Genomic DNA, 22,037 nt, shown 5'->3' on the forward strand with positions numbered 1-22,037 from the left:
CCTCTGTGGGATCTCTTATGTCACCCCTTCTACATTCAACTCAGTGTAATCCCTTGTGACTCGTCGTTGTCATCCCAGCTCCCCAGTAGGATCCCTTGTGAGTCCTCTTCCACACTGAGCTTAGTGGGACCCCTTTTGGCTCATCTCTGTCTTCCACAGCAGGATTCATTGGGCCTCCTTGTGTCGTTGCACCCCATAATGCTTTGTAGAAATATGCTTATGAGTGTAAATATGACTGGAATATGTTTTATGCTAGATATGCCATGTAACATATCTTTGAAAAGGTTATGATCTACTGAATATATTCAACCTATTTATATGCATGTATTATTTTTATATCTGAAGTTATGAGCGTCGTCTTTATGCTTGTGTTTAAAGTGTTTGCTGTAGGAAGCACATTAGACAGATTTGGTCAACATTGTGTGAAGGGGTTATTCAAGTAATTGGGAGTACTTAACTAATAATGGACTTTGAGAGACGCCAGTCCACATCTGAGCTTTCCTGGGAACATTCAAACTAACATGTAAACAATGGTGTCGGCCTGCAAAAAGCTGAATCATTCATAGACATGTGACTTGCCCAGGTGGCTAGAGACCCCATCTTGTGGTTGTGATGTTGCACAAGAGAAAGACTACATAAGACCCTGGAATTTCTTCCATTTTGTGTTCACCTGGCTCAGAAGATAGCCTCTCCACCCCAAAGTGATGCCTGAAAGAAACTAGAACAAAGGACAGTAACTACAGGGGTGTGAGTGATTGCTGGACCCAGACTAGGAAGAAGTATAGTCTGTAAAAGAAGCTTATTGTAACATCTCTGAGGGTGAGATTTACCTGCATTTTGTTTATTACTGTATTAGGCTTAGACTTGCATGTTTTATTTTATTTTGCTTGGTAACTTACTTTATTCTGTCTGTTATTACTTGGAACCACTGACATCCTACTTTTTATATTCAATAAAATCACTTTTTACTTATTAATTAACCCAGAGCAAATAATTAATTCCTGGGGGAGCAAACAGCTGTGCATATCTCTCTATCAGTGTTATAAAGGGCGAACAATTTATGAGTTTACCCTGTATAAGCTTTATACAAAGTAAAACGGATTTATTTGGGGTTTGGATCCCATTGGGAACTGGATATCTGGGTGCTAGAGACAGGAGCACTTCTTAAGCTGTTTTCAGTTAAGCCTGTAGCTTTTGGGGGGATGTGGTTCGGACCTGGGCCTGTGTTTGCAGCAGGTTAGTGTGTTTGGCTCAACAAGGCAAGGTACTGAAGTCCCAAGCTGCCAGGGAAAATGGGCTCAGAGGTAGTCCCAGCACATCAGGTGGCAGTCCCAAGGGGGTTTCTGTGGCCCAACCCATCACACTCCTCTTTCACCTTTTCCTCAGCAGGATCTCTTGTGATTCCTCTTCCTTCTCTTCTTCCTCCTCCTTCCTGGAGGGATTACACAGCTTCTCCTTCACCCCTTTGGCTTGATTCCTTATAACCCCACTTGCTGCTGCTCGTCTTGCACGTGAGCCTTATTTGGAGTGATTTTTCACCAGTTTCCAGAGTATCAATTTGCTCTTCTGGATTCTGGGGCCGGAACATTATGGGGCTGTCAGGCAGCAGCTGGACATGAAGTGCTGACATCACAGTATTGTTGCATCATCTCCTATGACGAGATCTGTCAGAGACACTGGGAAGTCCCAGTAATTTCTAATCAACCCAGTCAGCCCCTCTGGAGTCCCTGGTCATTACACTGATTACTGGGTTTAGAACAACAAACTAAAGAGAAGATGCAGGTTGTGTAATGTGTAGTGCAGGGTTTGGGAGTCAGGACTCCTGGGTTCTACTTCTAGCTCTGCTGCTACTTGCTGTTGCTTTGGATGAGTCCTTTCTATAATACTAGCTCCTAAATCCCCTAACCTCCAAATGAAAGTGCTCTGAGCTCCTGTGAGAGGATGCAGTGCTGGAACACACGAGAGTGTTAGTAACTAGTTCAGCTCTTTTGGCTCCATGTGCTGATGTCCCCACTCCTTGCTGCTCCCCACAGGTGTGTCAGGTGAGGAGTGTCTCCATAGGCCTCATGTTGGACATCACGGCTTTCCACAAATGTCAGCCCCATTTGGAACCCCGATGTTCAATCATTTGCATGTTTGGGAACATAAATGACCCTTAGGATGGAGAGTCCCAGCGCTTTTATTGTTAATAAAGCTCCCATCACTCTGTTTGCAGGAGTCAGCAGCTCACCCTGTCCTGGCCAAACCCTAGCTCTGGATTCCATTCCATCCCTTCTGCATTCTCAGTTGGATATGCATTAATGCACAGAATCTCCTAACATCTTTTTCCCTTCTGGGGGGTTATGGGAGGAGTGGCTGATTCTGCTCTGGATACTTGGCAGGCGAGCCCATTGCCTTCACAGAATATCAGTACACAGACTGTGTCTCAGGTCCTCTTGCTTCTTTTCACCTTGCTTTTTGATTTCTGGCAGAGGCTATGGGGCTGTGGTGGTGTGTGGTCCATGTTGCCAGCAATGGTAACATGGACGGCACCAGAGAATGGGACATGGAGGTTAAAGAAGCAGTTTATGTGTGTATATATCAAATGTAGCTAACAAGATTTTCTCCTTTGAGATTTATGGACTTGACTGAGAGCCAGATCCAATACTTAAACCTGGCACAGATTTCTTTTGTGACCTTGGACAATTCATGTAATCTCTCTGTTCTCCATCTGTACAATGGGGATAACGATATTTCTGTCTGTCTGTCTTGTGTATTTAGATTATAAGCCTTTAGAGCAAGGAGTCTCTCTTCCTATGTGCATCTACAGTGTATATTGTAACAGAGCAGCCACTCTTATAGGGAACTCTGGGCACTACTGTAAAACAAAGAAGAAATAATAATGGGTCACAATAACAATATGGCCATCAGCAGTGTTTTGTGAGTCTCTCATTTATGCTGGATTGTGCACCTTGGAACCTGGCATTGGTGGTGGTAACTCTTTCAAATGGCGTATTTTAGAGTTGGAAACTAAAACAAAATACTTAATTAAACAAACAAGCCAGCCCCCCCAGCAACCCCAACTAATGTAGCTTTGAAAAATTGTCTTGTTTCCTTGAATCACATTTTCCTACCATTCGTCTTCTCCTTATTGATAACAGATAGACAAGAGAGTTGCTTGTGTTAGTTGTAAACTCCCTTTTTTTCAGAGCCCTTCCACCATCTGTCACTGAATAGCTGTTTGTTCCCAGGTTTGTAACTTCAATGTGTTGTTGCTGTTTTGTGTACAGGATGTTACATGTCATAAAAGCTCGAGTAAATAATTCATGTAAAAACCTTTGTAAATATTGTCAAACTGCAGAATAAATGATTTACTAAGAGGTCTCTTGGCTCAGCCTAGCAGCTTTGGCTTCATTATTATAACTTGTTTTGTAAACAACCCCTCCCCCACACCAGCCCTCCCTACCTTTTTTCCATCAAGTGACTTTGGGTAAATGCAATTGTTAAAAACTACTTAGCTATATTTCAATCAACATAAATAATGAAAAGATCTTTTATGATAGTGGCAGTTTAACCATCTGGATACTGTACAGTATTAAGAATTAAACCAAAGGTTTAAGATTCATCAGGTGAAGTTTTATGGTACAGATCCTCAGCTGATATAAATCAACACTCCATTGACTTCAGGGCAGATATATGCTCTCGGGGAGATCAGTGGCCCCTTATCTCAGTTCTGAGGATGTACTTTATTAGGTCCCAAAGAAATGTACATGTGCTTAGCTTTACATACTGGGTAAGTCCCATTGACTTTACTGGGATTATTCAGAGTCCTGAAGGTTAAGCCTTTGTGTAAGTCTTTGCAAGATCCGGGCTTTAGATTACAACACGGTGCTCTAGGTAAAATGCGTGTTTTTCTTCTAAAATTCTTTTAATAAAGAATTATGACATGTTTGCTTGCTGTCATTGATGTCAAGATTGCCTTTTGGTAAACGCCAATGAAAAACAATCAGACATTTAGTAAATAAAATACATGACTTTGTTCAGAGAGTATTCATAACCCTTACACACATTTGTGTAAGTGAAATGTTGTTCATAATAAGTAAAATAAAACTAAATAAATTTTGATTGTGGAATGGGAAAATGTGAATGTTCATTCAAATTTACAATTGCAGGTAAAGGTTCCTGTGCATACAAAATCACAGGGCTATTTGCACTGGAGATATAATAAACCATAAACTCTTGGGGCACCCATGATTTGTACTGAGACACGCTTATGTATGTTTGCTATATATCTTGCACCTACAAAATGTAGACATTTAGATTGTGAAACACCTTCCAGACACAAGGTTTTGTGTTGCCGTTGTGAAGCTCTTTGGGGGTTTGGAGAGTCTTCCAGTCAGGGAGTAGAAACAGTATAAACTGATGCAATCACAGACAGCAGTTAGCAAATACATGAAGCACTAGTCACAGTGTAAAGTTTGCTAGTGTTAGACTGAAATATATTCACATAAACTGCTTGTTGAATAGCTTCAATTTATGTACACATTTTAGAAGCTCGTGATCTCTTCATGGATAAATTGCAAACAGTATACATTGTTTACTATGAATAGTCAGCCCTAGGGCTGGTCATATGTCTTGGTAGAAATCATGGCTTTGTCATGATAAAGCAAAACAAAAAAGTCATAATTATGGTTTAGTAAAATGTCATGGCACAGTATTTTAATTATTATACTTATTTTCAAGTAGGAATATGTTTTGCAGTGGTCATTAATAGAGTCAAAGCATGAAAACAGCAACATGAGGACTAACTATAAAAATTTAGCCTAGTTTGGTTCAGTGATGGAAAAGTGACAGTGAGGTGTTTAAATGGAAAGAATCCTAAAAGTAGAAAAAAAATTCACAGCATCCAAGGTCAAGACAAACATACAGTTTTAAGCTTCCCAATCTTGCATCGCAATCCAGCCTCCAGGGAGTGGATGGGACTTTGCCCAGACACAAGGGTCTGCCTTTAGGGCTCATTTTTCAGGCTTGAGGCCTCAGTTAGCCCAGCTCCTTCTAGAATATAAACCTAGAGAAAGGATCTCTTCCTCTTTCTTTTTTCCTTTCAACTTTGCACAAGCGTTTAGTAGCAAATGAATGAAATGATCAAATTAAAAAAAAACGAGAGAGGCATTGCATCATTTGCATAATGTCTCCAGATTCCGGCACCTCCAGCCTTAACAGGTATGCGTCTACTTCTTCACATTTCTGCATAGCCATTGTATTTCTCCCCAAACCAATCACAATAAATAATACTGACCTCTGCTTTCGTAGTTTCACTTTCCCCTGTGTGCTGTGTTTAATGCCATATTGCCTGTTGCTATTTCAGCCCTCACTAGTCTCTAAGGCAATGAGATGTAACTGTTGGTTGGCTGGTTAAAAAGGGCACCGTTGAGGAACAACAGGGAAGGTTAAAAATTGAATATGTGAATAACCCATATATTTTTCTTATAATCATGGTCCAGATACTATAGAAAACACTGACAATGGCTTACCCTGGAATGAATCTGACCTTTGAATTTTAGTGGTCTGCTTTATCTGAATGAAATCAGAAATGAGCTATTACAGCAGTGCACCGCACACCTCTGCTAAATTCAAAGGCCAAAGGCACCCCACAGTAAAATGGAATAAGAACATAAGAGCTACCATACTGGGTCAGACCATGGTCCCAGTATCCTGTCTCTGCCAGTGGCCCGATCCAGAGCTTTAGAGGAAGTATATAGAACAGGGCAATTACAGGTAGGTCTTGGTGGAGTTCTTCATCAGCGTGGTGTAGGGATTGAGTCTGCAGAGACATAAAATGCTCACAACTGTCCCTTAGCATAGGGGTTATAATGCGCCAGTAAAGCCTGAAGAATGGGCAGCACTGGTCAGAAAGCAGGTATATCTAGGGCATCTAGTGTGTATGATGGCTCAGCAGATTATGCTGATGGACTTCTGCCAGGAGTTAAAACGGGTCCCCCTCCTCTGTTTGGGAAACCCTGAGGGAAGGCAGTAATGGAAACTGTATATCCTTCACTGTGGATGTTAACTGTTACAGGGAAGTGTAATACATTGTGTATATGCTTGAGCATTATGCCACAGCGAGATTCATTACTGAATTTCATTACCCGTGTTTTGTAATCACTTTGTGACTCACAGAAGCCTTTCCTAATGAAAAAAAGTCATCAGAGGCACCTCCCATTGCTTCTCTGCCTAAAAAGGTGCACCTCCGCATTGCACAGCTGCTACTCCTCAGTTAACACTTGATAAAATCTCCCTGGTACTCTTCTCTTCATTGAAGTGGAGTGAAGAAACATCTTTCTGTCACTGCTTGTTTCTCATACCAATTGTATGGATGTTAAAGGAATTCGCATCGTGTTGTTTATCTGCTAGTTATCAGCTGCCTTTATCATATTGTGCAAGTGTCTTCCCAGAGTTAAAAATACCCAGAAAAAATTAGCTGCAATTAATTCATCCTGTTTATGTGACCCATTTACATCTGGAATACATTCTTTGATAGCATTGGCATCGCCTTTCTTTCCCAGGAAATGACTTCCCAAGAATTCCACTCTCACTTCTTTTCTTATAAGAAAGATAAAAAAAAAAAAAAAGAAGACACCTTTAGAGCCCGTATTTCCCCCCTTTCTTCCTCAGACATTAGATTGTGATTTAACATGGTTTTCTTTTCACATTTGTTTGTGGCCAAGTCATTCTCTGAGGAAGGCAAGCACATCCCGTTGAGCTCACAGAGAAACCTAAGACTGAAGAGGCTTCTCATGATGACAGGGCCACTCTCACACCTGTTGAATGTGCCAAGAATCCTCTCATCAATGGAAACTACATGTCACCATTGCCATAGAGACTAGAACAGGGATACAGTTTCAAAAGGAGAGCAGAAGGCAAGAACTGAGAAGCTAAGGTAGGGTTTTCTATGAACTCATATGAGGATATTAAACATCAACTCTATTATTATTTAACATTTTAATAACATTTTTAAATGGGCTTGTATATAAAAGAACTGAACTGTTTTTTCCCCCCAAAGATCTTCACTTTCCTTTCTGGCTGGTGTTCTAGCATATTAATTTAACTAATATGTCACTGACAGATGGTACAAAACCAAGTATTGGAGTCTTATTTTAAAAAGTCATGAAGATAAATGGTTCCCTATCCCAATCATCTCCCCGTTTTGCTGAAAAGATGAGCAAATTTTATGTGCTATTAAATTAATGTTGCCTTTTCTTTACCACTTGAATGGTCTTATAATTGAGCAAAGGTATGGATGTGAATCACAAATGATTGTTGACAGCTCAAGTAAGGATCAATTGTGTCGTGGTCGTTGTTTAAACATGCAGAACTTTTAAAGGTCCAGAACAGGCAGCAAAACTAAGCCAGTCTCCAGCCATTGTTACATAGGCTAATGGAACTGAGGCTCCTGGGTTCAACTGGAATGTTTGCTCTGTCTAATTCTCTCCTATTTCACTGCTTTTCAGTGCCACAGCAAATTGTTCTGCAGCTCAGATGGTCTGATTCGATTTGCATAGTGCTGATGCCCAATAAAGTTGTGACCCCAAACTGATATTTTTCCAGTCTCAAATCCTAACATGAACGGTTGCTTTATGGCTTTTTTTCCAGGGAAAAATTGGATAAATGAATTATTAATTGTGACTCACTCGTTGTGAAGTATTGTCCAGTGGTAGTAGAATCATAGAGCTTGATAAAGACCGAGGCCTTAAATCTTCAGTAGTTGCTGGATGCAACTGAGAGGGGGGTATTTGCAGTTTCCTGATCCTTGGGTCAGAATAGGGTATAACAGAAGTAGAGCTTCTCTTATCTATGACCAACTGGCTGTGGTCCTAATAGGCCATTCTCCAGCTTGGGATTGCCAGAGTGCAGCATGCGCTCAACCGGGCTCCTTCCCTGACACATCCCCTGCATCCAGAGTTAAAGGAGGTTTGGCATAAAAGTCAGCTTTACGTCAGCTAGGGACTCCTCCACACTAGGGAAATCCCTAATTGGGGAGAGCCATCTGTTTTTCCATAAAGGATCTGGAGCAGAGCTCAGGACTGAGCCCCCAGCTCTAAACTCCTACAGGTGCTTTCGTGAAGAGCTCTCGACAGTGTTTGACTATTTATAACATTTTGGGGCTTTCTGGCAAAAGTTCACTTTCTAATGAAATGGAAAGCAAAATTACCAGATGTACACCAAAAGTTGAATGTTCTTTATTTCTTTTCCTAGGTTTATATATTATTATTATTTATTATTCGTTATTAGCTGTACTGCCTTGGACCAGGAACCCATTGTGCTAGATGCTGTACAAATACAGAATAAAAATACGGTCCCTTGTAGAGTCTAAGTATATAACCAGAGACAACAGAGGGATGCAGAGCACAAGGAAACAATGAGACAATATTAGTCAGTATTACAGGCAGAGGTCTCAGCACACTAGCTGCCAAACCATTGTCAGTTTTTTTGTAGGCACCGTGGCAATATATATAATTTAGTGCTCATAAATGGTGCTGGTTTGATAACCCTGGTGGATAAAATTCTCTATTTACACCCACAACAGGTACAGTAAGAACAGTTGCAGGACAAGATTCACCACCTGTGTGGCTCATTCGTGGCTTGGAGGAACCCACATGAAGGTATGAGATTGTAATTCAGTCTCCAAGCCCATCAGTCCCTGATCTTTCCACTGAGACTCAACAATAGTGCCAATTTGATATAACTATACTGGCAGGCAGAAAATAGTACACCAGTCTCAGCCAGTCACAACCCCCTATTTAAAAAAAGGCATAATTTTACAATATTGTTATTTCATACATTTCTAAATGCACATCACTGTAGGAACTATTGTTAACGGTTCCCTAGATTTAACACCCTTCTAAGCTGGTGCTGTTTTGGAGGGGATTTTTTTTTTTTTTTACCATGCCTGTGGTATGTTTCAATAAGGGACAATTTAATGTGCTGACTTGCTTAACAAACTGCGTTTTATCTGATTGTAAGTGGTGACTGTTGCAAGAACTCATCCATCCAGATTTTAGTCATCATTCTAGTCTTCTGTGAACTTCATTACCACTATGTTCCTCACCCTGAGTATGAAAATCTAGGCTGGTTATTTTTCAGAAATGACTCAGTTTCTGGTATCGGTCTATATCTGAGCTATGGTGCCTTCCCCTATGTTAAATATTCATTAAAACTTTTAGGGCACATGGGAATTGTCAGACAGATCAGATCTGAGGTACCTTGTCTCTGCCAGTGGCCAGCATCAACTGCTTCAGAGGAAATTGCAAGAAACCCTGCAGTAGAGAGAGATGGAATAATCTGCTTCTCTTCCTAGACCCTAATAGTTAGAGATTGACTTAAACATTGAAGTATAGGATTTTATGTACCTCCTAAAATTCTCTTTTTTAGTATTTACTATTATAACCCTAGCTATTCTAGATACCCATATAATTGTCTGGCTCTTTCTAGAATCTTGCTAAGTTCTTGGCCTTATTGGCATCCTGTGCCGATGGGTTCCACGGTCTAATTTTTCATTGTGTGAAGAAGTATTTCCTTTTAATTTTTGAATTTGCCACCTTTCAATTTTCTTGTCTGTCCCTTTGTTTTGTGTTCTGAGCCAGAGAGAATGAAAGCAGCTGATCCCACTTTCTCTTTATCATACATTATTTTGAAACAAAGGTAAACAATCCCATCCTTTCAGACTTTCTTTGTATATGAGGTTTTCCATGCCCCTAGTCATTCTCATTGCTAAAGATGAGATACTTTAGTGTACGTGTTTCTTTATTTCTATATACACAAATTGCTATGGCAGGACAAGAATGAAATGTCTTACTTGTGAAGTGATACGTTTCTGAAAAAATCCAGAATTGGAGTATAGGAAAGAGTTTAAAAAGCAGAGGGGGCTTTGTAGGAGAAGGCAGGTTATGCCGTGTACTCCAGGGTATACAATATTCAACTTACTGGGGTCAATGTTTATTCTGACAGCTAATGTTGTTTGTTCTTTATTAGCACGTTTGCTAACACACTGCTACAGAGAGAGAGACGTAACTGCACATGCTTCAGAGTAGCAGCCGTGTTAGTCTGTATTCGCAAAAAGAAAAGGAGGACTTGTGGCACCTTAGAGACTAACCAATTTATCTGAGCATAAGCTTTCGTGAGCTACAGCTCACCTCATCAGATGCATTCAGTGGAAAAACTGCACATGTTATTTTACTGATCGTATGTGTAATAGGCAGATCTGCATCTAGAATGATAGGTATATGGTGGGTTTGGTAATGGATTGATCAGGCCAGTGTGGTACAAATTTATGGCCAATTTCCCCCTTACTTTACCAAATGGTGCAAAAGTTAAAGCATCTTTAATATGTTCATTCTGTCTGGTAGAATGTTGTTCTGTGGTATTTCTTTAATAGCTATAGGATTTTCTTTAGCTGTAAATTCATTCTGTTAATTTAGGTCTATGTGTTCATCTTCTGTATAAAAAATCCATGGTAAGGGAACACTTTGTCTGCAAAACGTCATTTGCTTTGGTTGTGCAAATTCATTGTATATTTATGATGAAGAGGCAGGCCAACAGAATTGCAAAAGTGACAGTGGGCATTGGCCTTACATTTTCCTGCTGGCCAAGGATCTGCAGGATGGACGGACGGACAGACAGACACAAACAAGATCTGTCAGCATAGCCAGCTCAGGTGCCTGTTTTCTTTGACTTCAATCACTAGCTGCTCTCTTGAGTCCCTTCTACTAGAAGCCCATTTATTTTCAGATAAATTCACTGCATTGGAGGGTGAATATGCTACATAGAACAGCTGTTCCCTGGCTTCTGGCTGTTGTCAGCTTACACCCCCCGCCCCCGCACCTTCTGCATGACTCAGCTTCTCCACAGAATTTAGGTACATGGGCTGGTGGTAGTGGGGAAAGTGTGCTTCATAGCTGCCCTTTTCCCTCACACAGTACCTCGATGTGGCTAAGGTGACTCTGCAGCCATACCAGCCATGATTTTCCATACCATAAAGCAGTGGTTAGGAGCTTTTAGCTTTGGAAATATGACTCAGCTTGCTGATGCTGAGTCAGACCTATCAACTGTATTTCACACCCAATCGTATCTCTGGGCCACACAAATATGTTGTCCATCTCTTTGTTTATGATGTAAATTGTTCATATCAGAAATATTTACCAGCCAAAATCAAGGACGTAAATACTGAAGGATTCGTTCCCACACATTATCAAACTTTCTTCTTCACATTTTTGTTGTGTCTGTTATTTTGAATCTGAGCCCCATTTTTTAAAGGATTGTATTGTGCATTTACCTCTTGGACAATTCTGTTTGAGAGGTATGTCCCGTGTCATGAAAGCCCAAGCAACACCAGTGGGAGGCCTCTATTCAATCAAACTAATTGAGGAATAGGAATAGACTTACTTGCTTATTTTGGACAGAATTTTTGTGACTGAGAAATCTTTTTAATGCAAAGTAGTACTTTGTAGAAGTCACACAAGAATCCATTTAATTGCTTCCTACAAAATCCACCCAACAACAGATCATGTGACTAGTCATGGCGTAAAAGAAATTGAGAACTATATTCAGGTTTTAGGAAAATAAGTCCCTCATAAAATAAGCCAATGGGATGTGAATGTGTGCAAAGACAATGCTGCTTATTAAAAACAGAAAGCCAGGATTGGTCTCTAACAGTGAAATTCACTCTTGTCACTGGACCAGCATAAGGCCTATTGTGCCTATTAAGACTTCAAAGGAGGGCTTATGTGGAACATACGTGGTACATAGGTCTTGTCCTGTCCTCCTCCCCAGGGGCAAATTTCCCCCCAAAGGAGAATATCTTAAGTCCTTGTGTTCACATGTTCATTTGGTATTGGCACATGTACAATCCATTATATATATCCATTGTATTTCCTAGTGCTTCATCCATTCTAGTTTTCAATATATCTCTTAGGGCTTCCAGAACTTCCCTTAGATTATTCAAGAGTCTAATAAATCTCATGGCCTGGAATTTATTTATTTTTCTGATAATCAGACTAAGGTAACCAATCTTTAATTTTACTTCAAAACTTCTAATTACAGTCCTTGTACTGTGCTTTAAGCAATTCTTCTTGCTTGTTTGATGTTTATCCCCTTGAATTTTTATTTTCTTTAGTTTTACTGTATTTTGTATAACTGATAGTTTTCTTTGGCTTAAAATATGTAGCTGTTTTAAATACTCCTGACTGAGAAACATACACTAACAGACCTGATTGACAACTCCTACCTTTACAATCTCTTTTAAAAAATAAATCACACCTGAGAAATCGCTATTTAAAAGTATGTACTATTACTCAGTGCATGGCAAGAAGCACGTCCTTTTTGTTGAAGTCGGGCAATGTCTATGTCCAACAGTCTTGATGGTGTTAAAAAAAACAAACAAAAAAAACAGGCCCACAGTTTCAAAAGCAACTAGTGATTTTGGGTGCTCAATTTGAGCTACCTCAAAGGTGTCTGACTGTCCAAAGATGGGAGCTCTGAACTTTCTGAAAATTTGACACCTTTGACACCTTTAATTTGACACCTGTCTCAATTTGGGACCCCCCAAATTACTAAACACTTTTGAAAGTTTTAGGCCTCAGTTGTCATCAAATTTGAAAAAAAGGATTCGAAGAGAAACGTCCTTAGCTCAAGTGTAATCTGAGATGAGCCTCAGACCCAAAGTAAAAGCAAAGGGCAAGTATTAGAGCACCAGGAGTGAGACTATTGCCGTTTCCAATCCAGCGGCTGCAGAGCTGGGGGAGGGATCACTTCCTTCTCACCAGAAAGTGTTGTCTGCCTTCCCTCTCAGAGATGTTGATGGGAAATGTGAGGGAATAGGCCTATCAGTAGGAATGGGCAGGAAGGGTGGTGGATCCACTAGCTGTCATTGAAGATCCAGGAGAGGGCAGGGAATGGAGGTGGGGACAAGGCCACTGGAGCGTTCTTCTCCCCCTCTCAGAATATAGCTAAACATGAAAATGGGATTCCGAAGGGGGCATGGAGGAGACTGTAGTGAAGCAACATCAAGGGGTTTTGTGAAACTCATCATGGTTCACTTTGTTGTGTCTGAGTTTCACATTTGCATAAACCCAAAAGGAAACCCAAGTGTCCTATATCTGGGAAAACTGAACCCACTGATGAAGTTTGCAAAAACTCCTGTGAACTGAAACCAGCTAGTTTCACAGACTTAATAGTCCATTCATGGTGAGTCATTTCCTGCATTACCTGACATTGCACAAATGATTGGGAGAAAACTCCACAACATGTAATTTACATGAGACTGATGTTTTTGGAGTAGATTGCTCAACATGCAGTACAACAAGATATGTCTCTGTGGCACTGTCAGCAAGAGCAAGCAGAACAAAGGAGAGAGAGATATTAATCAGGAGTAATGGACCAGCGGTGGCAGAAAGTAGCAAAGACACTTTGACTTGTGAATACATATTTGATTGGAAAGCCAGGTGTGCAAGTTAGACCAGTTCCCAGATCATTCTAAATTATTTGACTAGTGTTTAAGAAGCAGCTGACGTTGTCAGTGACAGTAACTCAAAAGCAGAAGGAGAGATCTTTATCAGAATAACTTACCTTATTGTTTTTTTTATACTGTGCTCATCATGGTATATGAATACCTATCAGCTGGGATTTGAAATGCGTCGAAGCCAAGAGCTTTAGATCCACATCTTATTCACGCTTCCCCAGATTTAGATATAGGGTTTTGGTTCAGGACATTGTATGGCTGGTTATAAGTTTCTGATCTGGAACAAATCTTCTCAGAATTCCGGTGTTTCATATCTGGGGATCTGGATTGGGCTCATTTCTAGGTAATAGTGTTGCTAGGAGAAACTATACTTTAAGAAAGAATTTTCCCAAGTATAAAACAGTATCCCCCGCTGGCGTAAAATGGTGTAGCTCAAATAAAGTCAATGGAGCGTGACAATTTACAACAGCTGAGAATCTGGCTTACGGTTCTTTTCAGCCTAAGGCAATATAGGTTTTCTCCCTTCATCTAGTCTTGTTTTTTGCGCACAGATAAATTTGCCATAGATGCAAAGAAACTATCCAGTTGGGGTTTGTATTCTGTCTCTCCTCCAGTATCCAAGGTTATAGCAACCTGCTTCATGCCCATCCCTGACTTTTCGATTCCCCCACACCTCCTTGTCAAGTCTCCTTGCACTATATAGAGCAATTGCTAATGTTTAGTAACTTTCTGCACCTATAGTTCTGTCATTTTAGGACATTGGAATAGGTTTTCGTCACTCTAGGCTGCTGACTGCCTGAAAGTAGCAGTAATTGCAGACAGTGTGAAGGCAGAAGCTCTAAGGCCACCAAGCTTGTCAGCATCCAGATTCTGAGCACTAGCCATCAGAACTGAGGCAATTCTTCCTTACTATGATACAAAACCAGCCTGTTCCTGTCATCGGTGTGCTAGCGGAAGCTGTTTCTTAGTCAATGAACAAGGTATGAAGTGTAAACTTCATGTTGATTCTTATGCTGTTACCTTATGTATCTTCCTAAGCAGGGAACTGTGTGTTTTTAGCCAGCCTGCATCTAGATATCACTACAGAATCTGGAATTTCTTCTTGAACGTGCTATGTGGTCACAATTTAAAAGAGCTGTGTAAAGTGTTCGTATCTCATTCAAAAACCTCAAAGCGAGATTGTTCGCATTTTGCTCCAAGTTCATGAAAATGAACGCATTGAATGAAAAAAATTGCACAAATGCCATGTTTTTCACTTAAAAATAGATTGAACCATTGTTAAGAGAAAAAAATCCCTATTTTACCTCAAAAATCATCCTACATTGAACCAAACCACACCAAGCAAAATGTGGGGCCTGTTTCAAGTGTCCATTAAGTTTGTTCCACAGCTCAGAGAGTGCTTTATCCTAGGGGATACTTGCTCTTCATAGCAGCTCCTGTGCTAGTCTGCTCTTGGCAACTGGCAGGTAGAGAGCATTGTGGCCAGTTGTTCCTACATTTTGGAAATTTCATGACTCCTGGAACAGCCTCGGGACTGCTCTAAACTATCCCAGGGACCAGACTAGCACAAAACTGGTTCTAGAACTCCAGAGCCCACAAATGACTCAGCTGCAGCCAGCATTCTTTGGGTACAACTGAGAATCGAGTCCTTAATACCAATAAGGATCAGGTTGAATTCCATATATTTCTCTACAAATCTTATATAACTCTCATCACTCTAGTATCTGAATGACGTTCAGCTATTAAAGGTTTTTACCTTCCCCTGAGAGTGAAGTATTATCCCCATTTTTAGAGATGAGAAACTGCAGCAAAAGGAAAATAAAATGACTTGTGCAAGGTTACACTGAAAGTCTGCAGCTGAGTCAGGAGTTGAACCCACATTGCCTGAGTCCCTATCCAGTGCCTTATGCACTAGACCATCCTCATTCCCATGAAACTGTCCTCTTTAATGAAAAGTGCTATTTCTGAGACCCTAGATTATATGGAAACAAACAGCATATTTTTTTCATGCAATTTGGAATATTCAAAATCTGGATCCCAATTTTGGTGGGTTGGGCCCATCACTGATTTGAACTCAACACCAGGGACTGCAAACTGTACTTGGTGGTTTTAAATTATGTTTTGGAATAGGAGTGGAAAGAACAACTATTCCTCACAAAATATTATGCTTATTATTTTTACTAGCTCTTTAATCAAGAGGCTTTACACTCTTTGATGCCTTTACACTCTTTGATGACCACCGTGATACTCCAGTTTGATGTTGATGTAACTACATACATTGCTGGAAAAGTGGAAATAATACAGTGGCAATCAGACCCTTCATATCAGCTTGTTTAGATTGTGGCGTGACCACTTTAAAGATATGCTTTTCTTTCATCCAGTGGCATGGGTGATATTATAGTGAATTCTAAATCTGTGATTTTAATACCATGATTAGTGCCAGTTTGTTGGCAAAATTGGCAATATGCAATGTATTTAAGGCAAGAATAGGATGTTAAAGAGAGTATCTCAATACTACCTGTATGTAATACACATTGTCTTGCTCAGGACATTGGTTTATGGTGTTCCAATTTTAATCCTGTCCTTCAAAGTGCTAGCAACCCATCCCACCTTGGTGTTATCTGCAAATTGTATAAGCATACTCTCCACTCCATTATCCAAGTAATTAATGAAAATGTTGAATAGGATTCAGATTTAGGGATTGCCTACCTGGGAAACTATTTTGGAATAGCTACTCCTGATTAACTCCATGTGTGGATACTCTTATGCCAGAATAAAATGGCTTTATTCTGAATTTGGAAGCAGGTTAAACTAATTCAGAATAAGGGACTCTTACTATGGAATAGGAGTGTCCACACAGGTAGTTATTTCACACTAGATATACTGCTTTAAATTAATCCTACCTTAATCTGACTTAATTTCTTAGGGTAGACAAGCCCATAGGGCCCAGTTTTCATACTTGATCACCTAAATCGTATTGTAACATCTATGCAGTCAACTGGCTTAAATAAGTGACATTAAAGTCACACTCTTTTTCTTAAAGGTGAGTTATGAAGGAGGTAAATATATATTTGTTCTCTTTTTTGCCCTTAAAATTTAAGTGGTTTCTAGTCCAGTTCCTCATTATACAGATAGGACATATGGCTGATAATAGTAAAGTCTTTCAAAAGAGTAGAACTTTTAAGCATATCCAGGGCAAGATTTTTGGGGTTTTTTTAATCTTGGTTTTTTTAATATTTAAAATTCAGGTTATGTTTATCTTGTTTTCCTGGAAGACTCTGTGGGTGACTGGAGAGTTGGAAAGATTATGACACCCTAAGTACCAAGAGGACAAAAAGTGAGCAATTGAGTGGGTGAGGGATGGATTTTTAGTCAGTTTGTCTAGTCCTGCAACAATCTCATGGGGGTGGACTCTTGCACCCTCATGGAGTCCCATTGACTTTGTACACAGGGGTCCGCCCACAAAAAGCTCATTGCAGGATTGGGGCCTATAACTTCTCACTGTGTTTGGAATTTTTTTGATGAAACAGATGCTACTACTATAAGTTGGGTGCATAACTGGTTGAAGGACCATACTCAAAGAATAATTATCAATGGTTCGCTGTCAGACTGGGAAGACATATCTAGTGGGGTCTGCAGGGGGTCTGTCGTGAGTCTAGTTCTATTCAATATTTTCATTAATGACTTGGATAATAGAGTGGAGAGTATGTTAATAAAATTTGCAGATAATACTAAGGCGGGAGGGGTTGCTAGAAATTTGCAGGACAGGACTAAAATTCAAAATAACCTTGACAAATTGGAGAATTTTTCTGAAATCAACAAGATGAAATTCAATAAAGACGAGTGCAAAGTACTTCACTTATGAAGGAAAAATCAAATGCACAACTATAAAATGGGAAATAACTGGCTAAGTGATAGTATTGCTGACAAGGATCTGGGGGGTTATAGTGAATCTCAAATTGAATGTGAGTCAATAATGTGATGCAGTTGCAAAAAAGGTAATATAATTCTGGGGTACATTAAAAAGAATGTTGTATGTAAGACACAGGAGGTAATTGCCCTGGTTTACTTGGCACTGGTGAGGGCTCAGAAGGAGTATTGTGTCCAGTTTTGGGCACTACATGTTTAGAAAGATGTGGACAAACTGGAGAGAATCCAAAGGAGAGCAATAAAATTGATAAAAGGTTTAGAAAATCTGACCTATGAGGAAGGGTTGCCAAAACAGGCTTGTTTAGTCTTGAGAAAAGAAGGCTGATAACAGTCTTCAAGTATGTTAAGGGCTGTTATAAAGAGGACAGCGATCAATTGTTCTCCATGTCTACTGAAGTGAAGATAAGAAGTGATTGGCTCAATCTGCAGCAAGGGAGATTTAGGTTAGATATTAGGGAAAACTTTCTAACTGTAAGGATAGTAATATACTGGAATAGGCTTCCAAGGGAGGTTGTGGAATCCCGGTCACTGAAGGTTTTTAAGAATAGATTAGACAAATACCTGTCAGGGCTGGTCTAGATATCTGTGGTCCTGCCTTAATGGGGAGGGCTGGACTAAATAACCTCCAAAAATCCCTTCTAGCCCTACAATTCCCTGATATCTCTCATTCTATGGTTTTTTCATTGACAAATGTTGATTTGTCAAAACCAAAACATTTCAGAGGAAAAGGTCTGTTTCAATGAATGTTTAGACTCCAAAAATTTTTTTGAAAATTATTTTTTGAACATGTCAACACTTTGTATATAAACATCTCTTCAATAAAACATTCTGGTGTCCAGTTCAAAATGACTTTTGAGTTTTGAAATTTAAGCTAATTAAGTTAAAATACATAAAAGGGGTTGAAATTTACATAAAACATTCTAGAATTATCTAAGTGGCACATTTAGATTACCCAAACCCACTTTAAAAAAAAAATTGGTTCACATTTTTTTTTCTGAAATTTCAACTTTTTAGCCTGATACAGGATGGAAACATTTTTTGATATATCAAAAATTTTGTGGGATGGAAAAACCATTTTCCACCCAGCTCCAATTTTCTTTCTTTCTTTGTTTATACCTACTTAGCCTCAAATATCTAGCAAACATTTGGGACAAAAGCTGTCTGTAAAAGATTCAACAAACTCACTCCTTCAACTGAAGGTTGTAATAGTTCCTACTCCAGCCTCCGGTCCTTCAGCAATAAACTTGTAAGAGAAGAGTTGATACTCTTGATATTTCTGCAGTTAAAACAAGAAACTTTTTAAAAAAACAAAAGGAAAGAAACCTTTCAGGCATTCTTTATGCATCATAAAGAAGCAGAAAAGGGTATAAACCCATTTTTTGTAGGTCACCTTTAAGAGACAACAAAAATGTTTAAAGTAACTAACCAAAGGCTTAAGCTTAACCTAGAGGCAAATCAGCAACTTTACATTGAAATGTCATTCCTTTTTGTGTTCAAGAGAATGGAGTAAATAATGGGGAAGAATTAATCTGCCCAACCAGAGAGAGGCAGCCATCTGGAATACTGTTTTCATTTGCTATATGTTAAGATTTAGTTAGGAAGAACACATCAATGAGCCGGGGCCTGAAAGGGCATTCTAAGCTGCATGTGTAGTATTTTGCAGTACATTACCACCTCTGCTCTTTTAGGGCTAAACCATAGAGCAACACTTGGAAATGTGCCAGAGGAGATTTGAAGATTCACTGAAGGTCACCTCAGAATTTTCAGGAAATCATCCCCTTTAGAGTGAGAAGTTTGGGATAATGCTCTGTGACCAAAGGCCAAGGTCCCCCAAATGCCCTAGATGCAGGATCCATGAAGAAAAGGTAATGCCAGATCTGTGGAGGAAGGAGCTATACAGGGTGGATGGCTATAGTCCGGTCAGGCTGCACCGGCTCTCTTGCCACCCCATTCTTAATTGTCTGGTTCCCCCTGCTGATACTTGGTATAAGATACTGACGGGGACCCAGCAGGAATTAAAGTTGCTTTAAACCCAGATTCCCATGTAGAAATCTACGGGTGCTATGGCGTGTGACTGGTCCCCTCTTCCAACCCTCACCTCCAAAACCCAACAGCGGGGAAGACCACACAGAACATCTGTGACCAGGCAGCTGCCCCTCACTGGCTGGCAAAGGGTTAATAGCAGCCCTTGGAGTGGCTGTGCAGAACCCAGCTAATCAGAGGAAGGCTTAGATGAAGCCAATCAGGACCAGGCTGGACCCTATAAGAAGGGTTGCAGGGCAGAGAAGAGCTCAGTCTCTCCCTGGAGCTTGAGGGAAAAAGACTGGCTGCCTGTAGAGAGAAGTACCTGGTACAGAGCAGTGCTGGGAAAGGTCAGGGGAGTAACAGAGCTCCAGCCTGGCTGGCTCCCAGAGTGTGGTGTTGCTACAGGGGCCGAGTAAGTGCTGGGGCTACAGGGAAGTGGCCCAGGGAAAGCAGGTAGGGCAGAGGGGAAGGAGAGGCACTGAGTGGCTCCCAGCTATAGGATTCCAGGGTCTGGGCCCAGAGTAGCGGGCGGGCCTGCTCCCCCGCCCCCCTTGTCCCGTTGGCCGCTGAGGGAAGTGACCAGCCAAAGGACTGCAGTTTGCCCCTAAGCAAGGGGCTGGACTAGGGGCTGTAATTCACCACTGCAGTGAAAGGCTGGGCGAAGGACTGCTGGTTCCCCCAGAAGGGGGGAGACAATGGAGTTGGGGCACAGCCAGAGGGCTGTGCCCTGAAGAGGATACCATGGTCTGGGAGGTATGCGGGTCCCCACAGACAGCGGAGACAGTAGAGAAGCAATGACGGAGAGTGATGGCCAGAGCTAAATCCTGAAGCATCCAGCAGGAGGCGCCACGGTGGTGAGCACAAGCTGTTACAGCATCCAAGAGAGGCTTCCGCAGGGTGGGGGGCCCAATGCCATTAGAGGAGGTACATGCAATTTCCCTATGGCCAGGCATAGGGGAAATCTGCCTGTATGGAGTTCTTCCAGTTGTAAAAACCAGAATGGACCAGCCAGGGCATTACTGATATTTATCTTATTTAATTTACCCTGTATTTTGCCCTGTTTCTCACTATTATTTATGCCCCTATAGAATAGGTGGAGTGATTGATATGTGAAATATATGCTGTAGTCCAAAAAACCCCCCAAACAAACAAAAATAATGCAGCTCACAGTCTTGTCTTATCCCTGTGAACAGTGCACATTTTCCAATTAAATGAACAGAGATCATGATGGCAGACCCGTAAATTATGAGATTCCTCCAGTGAGAGAGGAGCCACCAATGCAACTCCTACCAGCTGGACAGCTTAGGGGAACTATGTGGAGATACTGGGAGGCTTGCCAGCTTGTAACTGAGGAGTGAAATTCTTCTTTTGGATCATGTTACTCTGTTCTATTCATGTTCTCTGGGGTGGAATTTTAACATACTGCATTAGCCCAAAGGTGCACCAGAGGGAAGACTTTTTGAGCTCTGAGAGGAAGAGCGGGTTTATCAGGGTTTAACATGACCTGATGCACATTCTTATTTGTACTTCTTGATGTTAGCTGCTTATATTGTAACTCTGGATCATTCAGATATATATTTGCTGAAAAACAAAGTCAGGAAGGAATTTTCCCCCACGGCAGATTGGCTGTGGTTTTTTTTTTTTTTACAGCTTCTTCTGCACTAGAGGGCACAGGTCATCTGGTTATATCACTAAATCGGTTCCCTGCTATTGCAAGGAGCTTGGATATTGGTGCACCTCAGTCCCTTCTTTTCTCTGCCTGTGTCACACAGCGGTTTAGTCTCCTCACAGTTGGAATACGTTGGTCTAATTTCAGTTATTGAGTTTAGTTTGTGGGTGGTGTTGGCAGCCCGTGATATACAAGAGGTCAGGTTAGATGATCTGGTGGTCCCTTCTGGCGTTAAACTCTATGACTCTAAATTAAAGTGGGAATGGTTTTGCTTGATCTTTCCGGTCACACCGAATCAAACCTAGAGACACTGGAGACCAAGATTATAACACCAACTTTCAACAAGGGTCAGTAAAACGTTGACTCAGGTAAATCATTTTGTCCTTACTCTATCAACAGTATATTAAAAATTTCCTTCCTGTCCCGTTTTACTAAGCCACCTCCCTAGTCCATCATAGTGCTTCTAAAAGACTCACTTTGTTCAAGTTGCCCCAAGAAGAGAGCTATTAACTTTTTTTTAAGCTTACCAGCTGACTCTCTCCTCTGGGTTTCCATCTGTGTCCTATCTTCTACATGTCTTTTTTCCAAATGTAAGCTCTTTGGGGCAGGAATTTTGTCTCACTTTGAGCATAAAGCTCATTGAAGTCAATGGAAAGTCTACCATTATATTCACTGAGTTTTGGATCAGGTCTTTTTGTGTCTTGCACAGCACCAAACACAATATCAACACTTAAAATAGTAAAGTCAGCTGACTGTCTTTCCATCAGAGAATCATAGAATATCAGGGTTGGAAGGGACCTCAGGAGGTCATCTAGTCCAACCCCTGCTCAAAGCAGGACCGATCCCCAATTAAATCATCCCAGCCAGGGCTTTGTCAAGCCTGACCTTAAACTTCTAAGGAAGGAGATTCCACCACCT

Source organism: Chelonia mydas, chromosome 2 (assembly GCF_015237465.2).
Source record: "Chelonia mydas isolate rCheMyd1 chromosome 2, rCheMyd1.pri.v2, whole genome shotgun sequence".
Lineage (NCBI taxonomy): Eukaryota > Metazoa > Chordata > Testudines > Cheloniidae > Chelonia > Chelonia mydas.